Source organism: Chiroxiphia lanceolata, chromosome 1 (genome assembly GCF_009829145.1).
Source record: "Chiroxiphia lanceolata isolate bChiLan1 chromosome 1, bChiLan1.pri, whole genome shotgun sequence".
Classification (NCBI taxonomy): Eukaryota; Metazoa; Chordata; class Aves; order Passeriformes; family Pipridae; genus Chiroxiphia; species Chiroxiphia lanceolata.
In genome coordinates, this window is record NC_045637.1 from 34,556,973 (window position 1) to 34,570,118 (window position 13,146).

Genomic DNA, 13,146 nt, shown 5'->3' on the forward strand with positions numbered 1-13,146 from the left:
ACTCTACTGTGTCATAATACTATCAAGTAACCACAAAATCCTGATGATTGCATGGCTGGATGTTTTATAATCAGTTTCTTGATTCTCAGTTTCCCAGTTTATATTGCCTGAGCTTTGGACAGTAGTTCCTTAATGTATTTTACCCTTGAATTATTGACAAGTGCTTTCAACCCTAAATCCACTTAAATGTAGAATAGATTTCTGAACTGATCATGGTACTGTCCTGAATGTCTCTTCTATTACCCCTCAGAGACCATATAATATTTATATTTATTGAATATTAACATTTATATATGAAGGAAGTGTCTGAAAAAACCTTTGGCTATGGACACATGACAAAGTATCTGAATGAGATTATTACCTGGTCTCCTACTCCATTTCTTCTTTTTGCTTGTTTATTTTGTCACAGCTAAGCTCATCTTACTTTATTCTTCCTCTTTTTAATCACAGTTTCTCCTAAGAGGGAATTTTGTACATATTTAATATGACACACCAGACATGCAATAGTAACAGATACAAAAATAAACTTGACACTTTTCATGTAGAGAAGGATTTGACAGCAATACAGTCATTACATTTTTCTGGCTGACAAGGGCATGACCATTCCTCCCACAGTCTCAGGATAGGTAGTTTTGATAAGAGTTGTGGTCTTACTCGATTTTCTCTAACCCTATATTAATTTTAATATGGTTTTGATCTGATTTAGAAGTGCTGGAAAGTGTTTTAAATACCTATGTTGGGGGTCTATCTGACTCATCTGTTGGAAAAGTCATTCATCTGCTTTGGACTATCATGCCTTTAAGAAGATTTTACTGCTAGATATTTTTAGGTAATAAATGAGAATAATCCCAGCATTTTTGGTGCGATGACCTGTACTGCCCTGTCACTGTAAGAAATCAGCAAATAAGCACAGTGTGTTTGCTCCAGGCACAGATACTGCCTGACTCCTGGGGCCCCAGGAAAGGACATTTCCCTACTCTCATCCACAAGCTTGGAAGATTCACCTTGGCTTATCAAGCAAGTGTTCAAGTTCTACAGCCAGGTGTGCTCCTGGGGATGACATTATGGTGCCCAAATTGCTGTTTAGAGCTATGAATGTTTGGGACTTGCCTTCAGTCAGAGGAGGGACGCAGAGTCAGAGGTGTGAGTGAGCTGAAACCCCAGAAGCCCAGTTGAGCTCCATGGATGCTCTGCCTGCGCAGTCATGGTTCCCCACTTATTGAGGTCTCCATGTGCAAAGAGGTCTCATACACGCATCTGGCATCCACACATCTCATCCACCCATGTCTGGCATAAGACATCTTGCATGTCTTAATATTTCCAGTATTATGAGTGAATGTAATTCTCAAAGCACTGTTTTTAAACCTAGTCCTGTGTATTTGATGCTTCTGCAGAAGCCTCTAATGTGCAGAAAATGCTCTTGTTAGGAATAAATGGTGTTCTGTATTTTCAAGCTTAGAAGAATCTGGAGTTAGACTTGGGATCATCAAATGGGTAAAACTTGTCATGCTCAGAGGGGTACGAGTACACATATGAAGTGGTTAATTTTTGTGTCAGCTAAGTTGTTTTCTGGGAATCCTTTGACAAAGGCCTGAGGGATTCTGTGTCTCATGGTTTGCTCCTCCATAAATTGTTTTCCTCACTGTAAATGTGAGATTACATAAACTTCTGCCACTGATGACTGATTGTACCTACTTTGGGAATGCTTTTAAGAGGACATCAGGTTTTCCAGAGTTACCGATGATGAGTGGTACTTGGAATGGAAAAGAATAGTTTCTTATACCAACTACTGCCAATGGTTGCTATGAGGTGTTGGCTCCAACTTCATTATTCTGTCTTCCTACTTCCCTTTCTCTCAGAAGATTCCCAAATCATTTGTGCTGGTGACAGATCCATTTGAAATACCAATTAATCTTTTTCTTTCTTGTACCTTCCCAAGCAGTGTCAGTATCTGGATTTAGGCCTATGATCCTTAAACAGATGAAACTCTGCACACTCAGCAACAGGCAAAAATGCATTTAGAAATGGATTAATCTTTTTGCCAGCTGAGTTTATTTTGAGGGAGTCTCATCCCTCTCCCCTTTCCTGGATTTCAATATGCACAGGCTCATGTAAAGCTAGTGATATAAATTGGGTCAACTCTGAGATTAGAGGTGTGGAAGGGAGACAGAGAGAACATGATCAGCGCCTGCATGCTGCTACAATGCTAATGACACAGTTACAAGAAGTAACTTTAATCCCAAATGTCCTACCTGTTCTCTAAAAACACGTCAGGCTAACCTGCCAGGATCTGAGATAAATCCACTGAAATGAAGTGAACCATGGCCTTTGCTTTTTTTTTTTTAAAGTGGCAGATGTGAGTTAAAAACAAACAAGCAAACAAACAAACAAAACCTCATTCAAATGCAGAGACTTAAAAATAGAAGCTAAACTAGTTTCAACTTTCTGGCTAGACAGTAGATTAGATTGTCTGGTGAGAAAAATAATAAAAATACTATGGCAAAAATGTATTTTGGAGAACAGAAAAAATTCCATTATAGCAGTGAATAAAGAAAGCTAGAGGAAACACATAACATTTCTGCAGTTTGATCAGCATCAGTCAGGTTCTGGCCTTAAATTGCCTGCGACTATTTTAATTCATCGTAGACAAAACTGTGAGCTGGCTAGTTGTGCAGTGCCATGCTGTAATTATTATAAACATGAATAATTAATATTTGGGGGAAGTATTATTGGTAAAAAGGTCTCTTTTAAAATTCTTTCCCAAGGTGATTTGTTATGTAAGTGCACGAATCCCAGATTGGTACTTCTAATTAAATCAGAGATTTCTTCTGAGGTGAGCATGTTAGATAACAGGGACAGAAAGCAGAGTGGCCAAGCATCAGGTTGTTTAACTTATTTTTAACCTCTTCTTCATACTTGGTCCATCCTGCCTCAAACAGATCAGCTACTAATAGCAACAGCATCTCCTACTGCTTTTGGGGCTTACTAATGTTTCTGTAGGATTAGTTTGGATCAGACTGTCAGACAGTTTAGCCCAATTTTTTAACACTAATGAAGGATTTGTCTTGAAAATGCCAGAGCCACAGCTACAGGACCAGGATTTAATCAAATAGAGTAGACAACACAGCACAAGTAACAAGATCCCCTTAGGTATTTGAACCTCAGTGGATAGCACCAGCGTTTGGTTCCTGCTAGCTCTATCAGGTGCACTTGTGCTTTTGCACATCAACTGATAGAGCATTTCTACGTTGTATTAACAGTGCTTTACTGATTTAACACAGTCATGAAGTGCAGAACCATTGTATTGATGGTTGTTCTCATGCATGCGGAGTCGATGTCTTAGGATAATAATAACATCTGAGAAACAACCTGATATTTCACTATAACAGGGGAATTAAAGAAACTATTTCTTAATGAGGGTTTGGACAAAAGCCATCTGGGGAGCATACTGACAAGATGAGCAGATCACCATCCTCTTGTAACTTCTGTAGAATTATCAGCAAAGTTCGGGACAATAATTTATTAAATGAAAATGCATTTGGCACACATTGTTCAGTTGAGTGTAGAAAAATATTGGTGGAAACCAAATTAAGCTAAGCTTGGCTTTAGTTTAAAAAGCAAGTTTAAAAATCAGACACGCCTTTGATTTGGGAAGAATGACATTTTTGTTAAGATGTTTTACTGAGGAATGGATTTTTTTAACGGAAAATAAAATACCACTACTTGAAGTTTGCCAGTGGCATGTGTGCCCATCATGTGTCATCCTGTGTGTCCCGTCCCCTCCTCCTCAGCCAAATTTAATCTAATTACACAGATCCTGAAAAAGTAAGTCAGATCTAAAACTCCACACACAGGTGTACAGAACCTATTCGAGAAAAGGATCCTTCCAGCTTTGATAAGGAACCATACTTAGGTTAGACAATAAAACTAGTTTGGTTTTTTTGTTTGTTTGTTTGGGTGTTGGTTTTTTTTTTAAATGAGGTTAAATTACTAATATTTTCTTTTTTGCCATATATTTTGTACCAGAAATTGTTTTTTTTTTTCATGAGAACATGACCATTTATTTTTCTAATCTTTCAGTTCAGCCTAGGAGTGAAGAAATATGAGTTTTATGTAAGTTCACAGTAGTGAAATTCTGGGTGAACTAAGAATAAATTAACATTTTTATTACAAAGTTCCCATTGGCTATAGAAGCACCCAATAGTCAAATGCTTCTTTATGCCCATAATTTTTTTTGTTTTGTAAAAGCCAATTTCATAGCCTCCAAAACCCACCAAAAAACTCTTGGTAAGAGATATTGTCTATCTCTTTTGCCAATCAGCTGTGGTCTGCAGGCTTCTTAAAACTGAATTCAACTTCAAATACTCCTTACTCAAAGACATGTACCTGAATTGCATGTGTACTGCAGAACTAAGGCCATGGACCTAAAGGCAAACCCCTCTGTTGCTTAGACAAAGAAAATTTTACCAGCTGATGTATCCCAGCAAACTGGAAGCTACTGTGAGTACTTGAGCATGCTGATGATGTGATTTCTTAGTTATCTCATGGTTGTGTTCATAAATCCACTTACTTGACTTTAATTTTTTTCACATTTCCACTCAGGTTAATGCACTGTAGGCAGGGGTTGCAAAGCCTTGTGCACAAGCACGAGATTTAATGTAGGATGCATATATATAGATGGAGCTTTGGTCCTGAATCAGAAGACCTATTAAGCACATACTAAATTCCCAGAATAATTTGCAATGTTTAATTGAATAAAGACAAAACTTGTTGCTTACTTAATGAGAAATACTTTGCTGGAGAGGGACCTTATCCATCAACCTATTCTAGGTAGTTTTTTATTCCGGAAATTGCTGGTCCCTAAAACATCAATGTTACATGATGACCAGCACATTTTATTTATGTATCTGCAATTCCCAAGATCTTTATGTTCTTATCAGCACATCCATGGTGAGACTCAGCATCAGGTCACATTAAAATTTAGGTACCTAGATGTAGGTAACAACATGGGAACTAGGTGTTTAAACTTTGTTACACTCAAACTTCATTGCAGTCTACAACTTCCTCCTGAGAGGAAGAGGAGGGGCAGGCACTGATCTCTTCTCTGTGATGACCAGTGACAGGACCCAAGGGAATGGCTTGAAGTTGTGTCAGGGCATGTTTATGTTGGATATTAGAAAAAGGTTCTTTACACAGAGGGTGGTTGGGTGCTGGATCAGGCTCCCCAGGGAAGTGGTCGCATCACCAAGCCTGACAAAGTTCAGGAAGAGAGTACCATCATTTGGATGATACTTTCAGCTACGTGGTGTGACTCTTCAGGATGGTCCTGTGCAGGGTGAGGAGTTGGACTCAATGATCCTTGGGGGTTCCTTCCAACTTGGCGTATTCTATGATTCTGTGATTCTGTAATGGAAACCTAACTGAGGGAGCTGACAGACTACACACTGCTCTGAGGTCTTCAAGTCACCCTCAAACAGAAGTCTACACAAGGAGCTCCAAACTCTACTGAGTTTGTCTAATGCCCTTTGAGCATCCTGCCTGATGTTCTGTTGGCGTTTGAAAAGTCATGAGTCTCCTCTGTAACTTGTGGCACATCTGTCACCTTCGTGCAGTACTCTCATGTATCCTGTGACATTTCTGAGGGCACTTGTTATCTATACTTGGCAACTAAGTCAAGAAGTTTATCTTCAGTGACTAGAGAAGAAACTTCTATACTTGGATTATATGTAGCCACAATCATTGTGTATTAGAGCTAGATGATCTTTAAGGTCCCTTCCAATCCAAATCATTCTATGATTCTATGATTTAGACACTTAAACGCATCAACTTTTTTTTTTTAAAGTATTCTCATTCATAAAAAATCTATTCCAAAATATTTACATTCTTTAATGCTAAAATCAGCAACAGAATATTGCTTAACATAGCTGATTAAAAATCTGTGTTTCCTCACTGCTCACTGAATTGGCAGCAGAGCATCGACCGTATGGTCTTTGAGGGAAGAGTAAGGGGGCTCTTAGCTAAGAGGTATTCTAAATTTTTCTGTGTCTACAGTGCTTTGAAGCTTTCCCTATAAATTCTTGCCCGAAACTCTTGACTACACAGATTTTATTTTGCAGGCAAGATAGGCCAAGTGACTGTAGAAATTCTCTCTTTCTCCCAGTAATTCTGATCAAAAGAAGCCCATGTGTGGCCTTTTGCAAAACCAGCAAAGATAATACTGATGTGCCATGCATATCCTGAGCTTTAAGACAGATCTGAAGGAGGTTTTGCAATTGAAGAGTGAAGAAAAAGTAAAAAGAAGGAAAAAAAATATTTCCGAGCACCCTGACCCAAATGTAATCTTGCCTAAGGTAGTCTGTGAAACATTCATACTATTCTCATAGTTTTAATTGGTTGTAACATCCTATGCTTTTATTTGGATATGCTAGGATATGGCAGCCTTTAGTCAATTCTGTTTGTTTAGAGCACTGTAGACAGTGTTTTACAGCCATTAACCTCCCAGGTATTAAAGCTGTGAAGGAATTTGAAGAGTCTGATTTCTGGGAAATTGATGAACTGACACAAGCTCTGCTTGAGCAATTCAGTTTTACTCTGAAAGCTAGGTTCAGGCCAGCTTGTTTGGCTGAACAAGATGAGGAGAGTACAAAGCTGTGCCCTCATACCAAAGTGAGGTTGGTAGGAGCAAATCATCCTTCTGTGGTCTGTACCCTCTCCCTTGTGATGCAGAGACCACACACTGTAGGAGCTGGATGTCCTTCTGCACATCTACTAGGTGACTTCAAGCATAGCTAGCAGAACAATGGGACAGACGTTTTTGGAAGGATGGATGAGGAATGCAATAGAGATGGATAGGAGGAATGGAGAATGTAAGAAAGCCTGACACTAATTAGTGTACTTTTTTATAATTTTCCTTAGAATTTCTAACTAAATAAGAGTAGGAAAATATACAAGGTGTACAAATTTTTTCTTTTCATCCCCCTTGCTAATAACTAAAATCATAGAGACTTTAAAATTGCACATATGAAGAAATAACACTGAAGAATATAGAGCTATATGTAAGCTCTCTAGATAATACAAAACTAGTAACCAAAGTCTTTAGTCTCACACATTTTGGTTTTGTATAACATCCTGTTGACACTAAGCAAAACTGTTCAGAGCCATGTCATTGTACAGATGTTCTAAGCATTTTCACAATGGAGTAACTAACTCATTGTATGTGTACAAAGTAAAGAGCAAAAGATATCTAGAGGTCAGTCACTGAATCCCCTCTGTATTGCTTAATATAGAGCCTAGGCCATGAACCCAGCATGGATGGTTGCATTTTAGACAACTACAGTTAGGTGAGTTGTATCCCATTCACTGCCTTTAAAATTTCTTGGCCTGGTAAGGGGAAAATGAACAGCCTTTACACAACATGAAAATACAACTTATCAGGGATAAAATGGCGTTTTTCCTCTGTGTACTTACATTTTCTGTGTTTACTACAGCTGTAAAAAGAGTAACTAGTAAATGAGAAAAATACCACAGGCTGATGTCACGTGAATGATGACAGCTTCAGATGATAGTCTACCAACAAATGTGTTTCAAAAGAAAGAAAGAAAAGAACGGAGAAAGAAGGACAAGTTTAAATAATGACCTGGGTCCATATTCTGCTAAGAATTGGGACATAAAGGTGTCCATTTAATGAGACAATGGACTTCCTTGCTATGCAGCGTCTGCTCTAATCCTGTCTAAATCAGTGGAGCTACTTCACTGTAACCTCATTTTGGTAACAAAATATAGTGTTTATGCCAGCAATATTTCATAGATGAGCATTCTGAAATGGCAACTCAACAAAAACAGCACTGGAGGCCTTAATATGGAAATCTACTGTCTTTTAGTATCCACAGTTTTAATTCTGCATTTTGAGGTTTTAAAATTCATTAAACTATTTCTCGCTTTATTCATCTGAGTCATTCTTCAATCTCCTTCCAGCATTCTGTTTCTGATTAATAGTTATTAAGTAACAGCAATAATGGAAAAATTACTATCTTTTCTTGGAAAATTTAGCAGTTCTAATAACTGTTACTATTTCCACAGTTGAATGTGAAAATACAGAATACAATCTGAAGCAATGCTAAACTTTTAAAATCTCTGTCTAAAGCATATTGTATTTCTTTTGCATTTTCATTATGACTGAGTTATTATGTTTTCTCAATAGTTTATTTTAATAAAGCTGATATTTCATTATGTGTAGTAAACAATAAAGCCAATCTTTCCACTGCAGAAAAAAAATCTATGCTGTAGAAATAATTAAAGCTATTATCATGCAATATGCCAAAAAGAAGGGTAAATTGGATAATCCAAACATCTGGTTTTGTTCACAAATGCAGTGCAGAGATCCATAAATCCATCCAGGGTAAATACAGACTGCTTTACATTTAAAAGTCAAATTGACTACCTACATTAGGGGATGTCTATTTTTTATTAGAATGGTTGGGTTTCAAGGTTCTTAACAATGAGGCTCAGTACATATTTCAGGTGAAACCATGGAAACAGTAGGAGCCATTTTACTCAAAATAGAAATACCACAAATGACCTTGACATTTAAAAGCTGATGCTGCACATTGTCATTTAGATTGTGAATGAGGGGCATATTATCATGTCCTCTGTTCCAAAATTGTTATTGGTCTTCCAAGACGGAGTATTTGAAAGCTGGGGACTTGTCTTTATCAGTGCAAGGGGTCCACTCTGCTGAGGAAGACATTTAGTGCCGGTAGCTGGGTGTGCAGCTGCAGATTGAGCTCTGGGTGCTGGGAGCCCCAGACAAGGGGCCCTTTGCATAAAAAAGGGCACAGGGACTTGTGGGCTGACCTGGTGACTGGACACTCAGAGACACAGCAGGACCTGATGACCCCCAGCCCTCAGAATGTGAAGGTATAAAAGCCCATGGTTTCCTTTGTTTGGGGTCCTTCCTTGGAGGCACCCTGCTCGAGCTGTTATCTTGTTATTTCACCATGATTAAATTATTTTAAGGATCAAGACGTCTGAGACTCTGCTATGAGAAACCTAGGGTCGAGCCCATAAGGAAACCTATTCTGACTATGTGAATGCGGGTTGTGTAGCTGTGAAAGGGCCTCGGTCTCAGCTCTGATGGTCTGAGTGTGACTGCCAGAGTGGCTCCTGGATTGTCAGACAGCAAAGTTTCCTTAACACCTCTTTTATGGGGACCTTTTTGTGGGGACAAGGTAGAAAAGTAGGGATTATGCAGGAAGATACAACAAATTGTAAATGATGGAGCTTGAGAGTGCAGCATTCTGAGGAAAGCATTTGCACTTGAAGACTATAGTTTTAATTCTGTCTGAAGACACCACACGCAAAACTTCTCTCCTGAGGTAGAAATGGCTGGGTGTAAATGGCTATGTGTTGAGAGACAGAAAATTTACCTTACATGTCTGAACAATGCGAAATATTTCAAAATACCGCTAAATTTAAGGATTTAATCTTTTCAAGGATGGCTGGATGATGTGATTTCTTATTCCGCAGGCTCTGCATAAAACCCAAACTGCTACCATCTTTAAACAGTTGAAAATTGCAGAGGTTATTTTGGCTCTTTGCTGTCAAGCCATCCTTCTGGGAGCTATATATCTCTTCCTGTTTGAACTGTGTGCTTGTTGCTGAAATGTAATTGCTGACCCAAGGCCAGCAGGGGATGGGGGTGTCACACTTCTCAGAACAGGACCCCTCTTACCAGGTTCCTACTGGAACCCATAGGGAGTGAAAGACTCACAAAAAGAGGTGTCAGAGGCATGTAGGTTCTTTGTTTCTCAGAAGACAGTATAATGGGTTAAAGCTGGTTATAACTTGCAGAATAAGTGTGCCTGGAAAAGGAAATTTTACCACTGACTTTTGTGGGGCCAGGATTTTACCCTTTGACTTTGGATAGCATTTCATCTCTTGGGTGTAGCTAGCAAAAAAACCCTTGTTGAATTCAACACTGTCCTAAGTCATATAACACAAACCAAAATATCAGTAGGAATTTCTGCCTGCACAATGAGCAGTACAAGAGTTAGTACTGGACACCATATAAGGAGAAAGTTGAAATTCTTGTTGCAACTTGGATTGCCTTCTCCAGTGGTTTTACACAGCTCCACTGAATCTACACCCATTCTTGCAGTTTTCAACTCTTTCTCTTTATTTGTTACTAGTCTGAGTGTAGTCTCTGTGTATGAGCATGCATGTGTGCACATAAGTAATAAGCTTTTACTGGTCTTGTCTTTCACTTTGTTGAGTAATATTTCTAAATAAGATTTTTAATACTCAAAGAAATACGCTAACACTGCCCTTGAAGCTTTACTTACTTTGTCTTGTCCTCGCGCTGGGAGTAACTGTTCCTTTAGGTGACAGATAGAAAGCCTATTTTCTGACATTTCAGATCCAACAATAGTAGCTGCAGGGGCAACAATGACAGACTAAAAACATCTGAGTGAAAATCTGGTTTATGAACTACATTATAGGCAGAATTTTCTTTTAAAACTATTTACAATTAATTTTACATAGCCATTTTATATGCAAAATTATTCAATTTCATTCACAAGAGGTAATGTTGCATATTAAAAGTGGATGCACTGCAATATTTCTTGTACAAACAGAAGCTTTGTCCTCCTGGAACTGAAGGGCTTCTGAGGAGTAGTAAAGACAATGAGAAACTCAATGTTTGCTCCTGCTGGCAATGGCAGTAGCAGTTTCAGTGATGTCCTATATGAAATTAAGATTACCATGAGAGCCTTGAGGTCATGTTCTGCAGTGTGTCCTTGCGCACTGCAGAACACCCAGGTCTTTAATGGTCCCTACAGACATCTAATAATGACTTAACAATTAATACAAAGCATTTTTGTAAATAAGAGAATTCAAGATTACCGTCTGGCTGAAGGGAAGGCTGAGAGGACACATGCTCAGGGGCACACCTGAGTCAACAGCCTTCATACACTGCTCTGTTCCTAACGTTTTTGCAAGTTGTATTATTGATCATAGATATAACTTACAAAATAACATTTACTTAGTATCCAGGCCAGGACCATGTTGCCAGCCGGAGTGAGTGGAGGAAGAGAGCAGATAAAGCCTCCTACTTCCACAGTGGACTGGAAACTGTATTTGCAGAAGAGCTGAATATCTCAGCCCCTCTTAAAATTCCACTTCTAGTAATGCCTCACTATTCTGGACAGTATTTCTAATGAAAATCTCCTATCCTACTGCTAGGATTTAACCTGCTAGATAAAGCTAAAATTAGAATAGGTCTTCCCCAAAATGTCACGACAATAAATATTTTACAAGTGTCTGTGATCCTAAGCTGAAGAGCTGCACAAGCCTGGTGTCTTAGCTTAGCTTTTAAAGGTTGTTATCATTTAAAGAAGCACTACAACAGTAACTTTGCTCTTCTTGACAGCAGCCGGATCTGCTGGTAGCTGGATCACACCTGGAGGCAGCAGTAGAGCCTGCAGTATGACACTGAGGGCAGGAAATTCACTGTGGGGGAAAATGGGGCTAGCTTGCTTTTCCTCCTTTAAGAAGGTGTCCTCTCAGGCCACTACATGTCCACCTGTCCCTGGTGATACCCAGGATACACTAGAAACACCAACTCCTGTGGTGTGTAGGACCAATCAGATCAACAGTCACCACAGCTCTGCGCTGGTGCCTCTCACTTCAGGTCCAGTGCAGCAAGGTTCTCCAGTCCCTGCCCAAACAATGATTAAAGTCTGTGTTCATCCTCAGTGGCAGCTAAGTGGCTGGTCTCAGTCCTATGGGTAGAACAAACCCAAAGGTATTTTCCTGAACACAGGGGAATTGCTTTTTCTGTTAACTCAGAAGAGAATTTGGGCCACAGAGGTTAGAGCTCAGGCAATAGTGGGGTAGTTTTTAAATTTACTGTTGAATTTCATATATAAGCCTCCATGACTGCCATGCTTAAAAGCTTTCTTGGGTCAGCAGCTACAGAGGCTACTGCTTGCTGAGGTGAGCCTTCAGAGTGCCCACATTAAAACCATGTTTTTGTGGACAAAAGGTGAATAATGCTTCAGCATATGGTTCCTCTTAGAGTATTTCCTTTGGTTCTTTTTTTCAGCCTTATAATAATAAATACATAACTTTGGGACAATTTTGCATGCATTCCTCTAAGAGATCTGCTAGTTTTATTTGTATAGGGACCCTGAGGATATAAAATATGCCTTGCTGGGCAAATTATTCTTCCTGAAAACCAACAAAGCCCTGCTCTCATATCTGGCCTAAATTTGTTTTGGAGAATGGTTCATGTTTACCAGCTGCTTTCCTGGCTACTTTTTTGTATCTCTGCTTTTTACACTGTATTGCTTCAGACTAGGTAATTGTAAGTAGCTCACTACATTCCTTTCTGGTTTTCATATTCTAGGTAGAGAATTTGGTCTAAGTGTGGAGATGTACAGTAGCCTCAGGGCTTTGAAATGGTTTAACCATTCCAGAGGCAGGGAGCACAAGTCTTATGGACTTATCTCAGAGTATAATTCTCCTCATTTCAGCAGTTCTCTCTCTTTTCAGGTCTACTGAAACAGGAGGGAGCTAGTTTCCATACTGGCAACTGAAGAATGTTTTTAATATTCTCAGGTTTACTGAACTGATTATATTGACTCACATTTTACATGGCAGTGTGTTTCATGAGAATCTATTCTCTTAACTCCTTCTTGTGTTACTCTTAGTTTGTGCTGCCTTTTCCTATATTCATCGCTGTTCAATTACTTTATTGCTACTCACTAATTAAACTTACTCATGATTTTATTTAAAGATATTGGTTCTGAATGACATGCACTTTGCCTGATCAAATGCTCTTTCTCTTTGTGTGAAGGCAGAAGTGATGATTCTAGGTGGCACATTGCTGACTCCCATCTGAGATGACTGGCTGGATGATACGTTGGAGCACCAATTCAGACACTGGCAGGGTCCAGAAAGGTGTCTTTGATGTGTCTACTTCTAGACACACAGTAGATTTACTTAGAAGCTGGCAATGGCATTGACTTTTTTCTTGCTCTCTGTTTAATGGCACATTATAGATTTTGTGGTTTTTTTTGTGTTTCGTACTAAAACCCCTACGTTTTGTAGTTACTGATATTTGTGGTCAGGCCACACTGTGGCCCACAG

General features: G+C 39.0%; 1 long non-coding RNA gene across 1 annotated transcript; it reads right to left on the minus strand.

The window, feature by feature from the left end:
* Window positions 1–413: 413 nt before the first annotated feature.
* On the minus strand, window positions 414–11,779 carry LOC116780965. The gene is made up of 3 exons (XR_004354717.1): window positions 11,682–11,779; window positions 10,341–10,429; window positions 414–456 (listed from the first exon to the last, which is right to left on the minus strand). It is a non-coding gene; the product is annotated as an uncharacterized LOC116780965 (long non-coding RNA).
* Window positions 11,780–13,146: the final 1,367 nt, after the last annotated feature.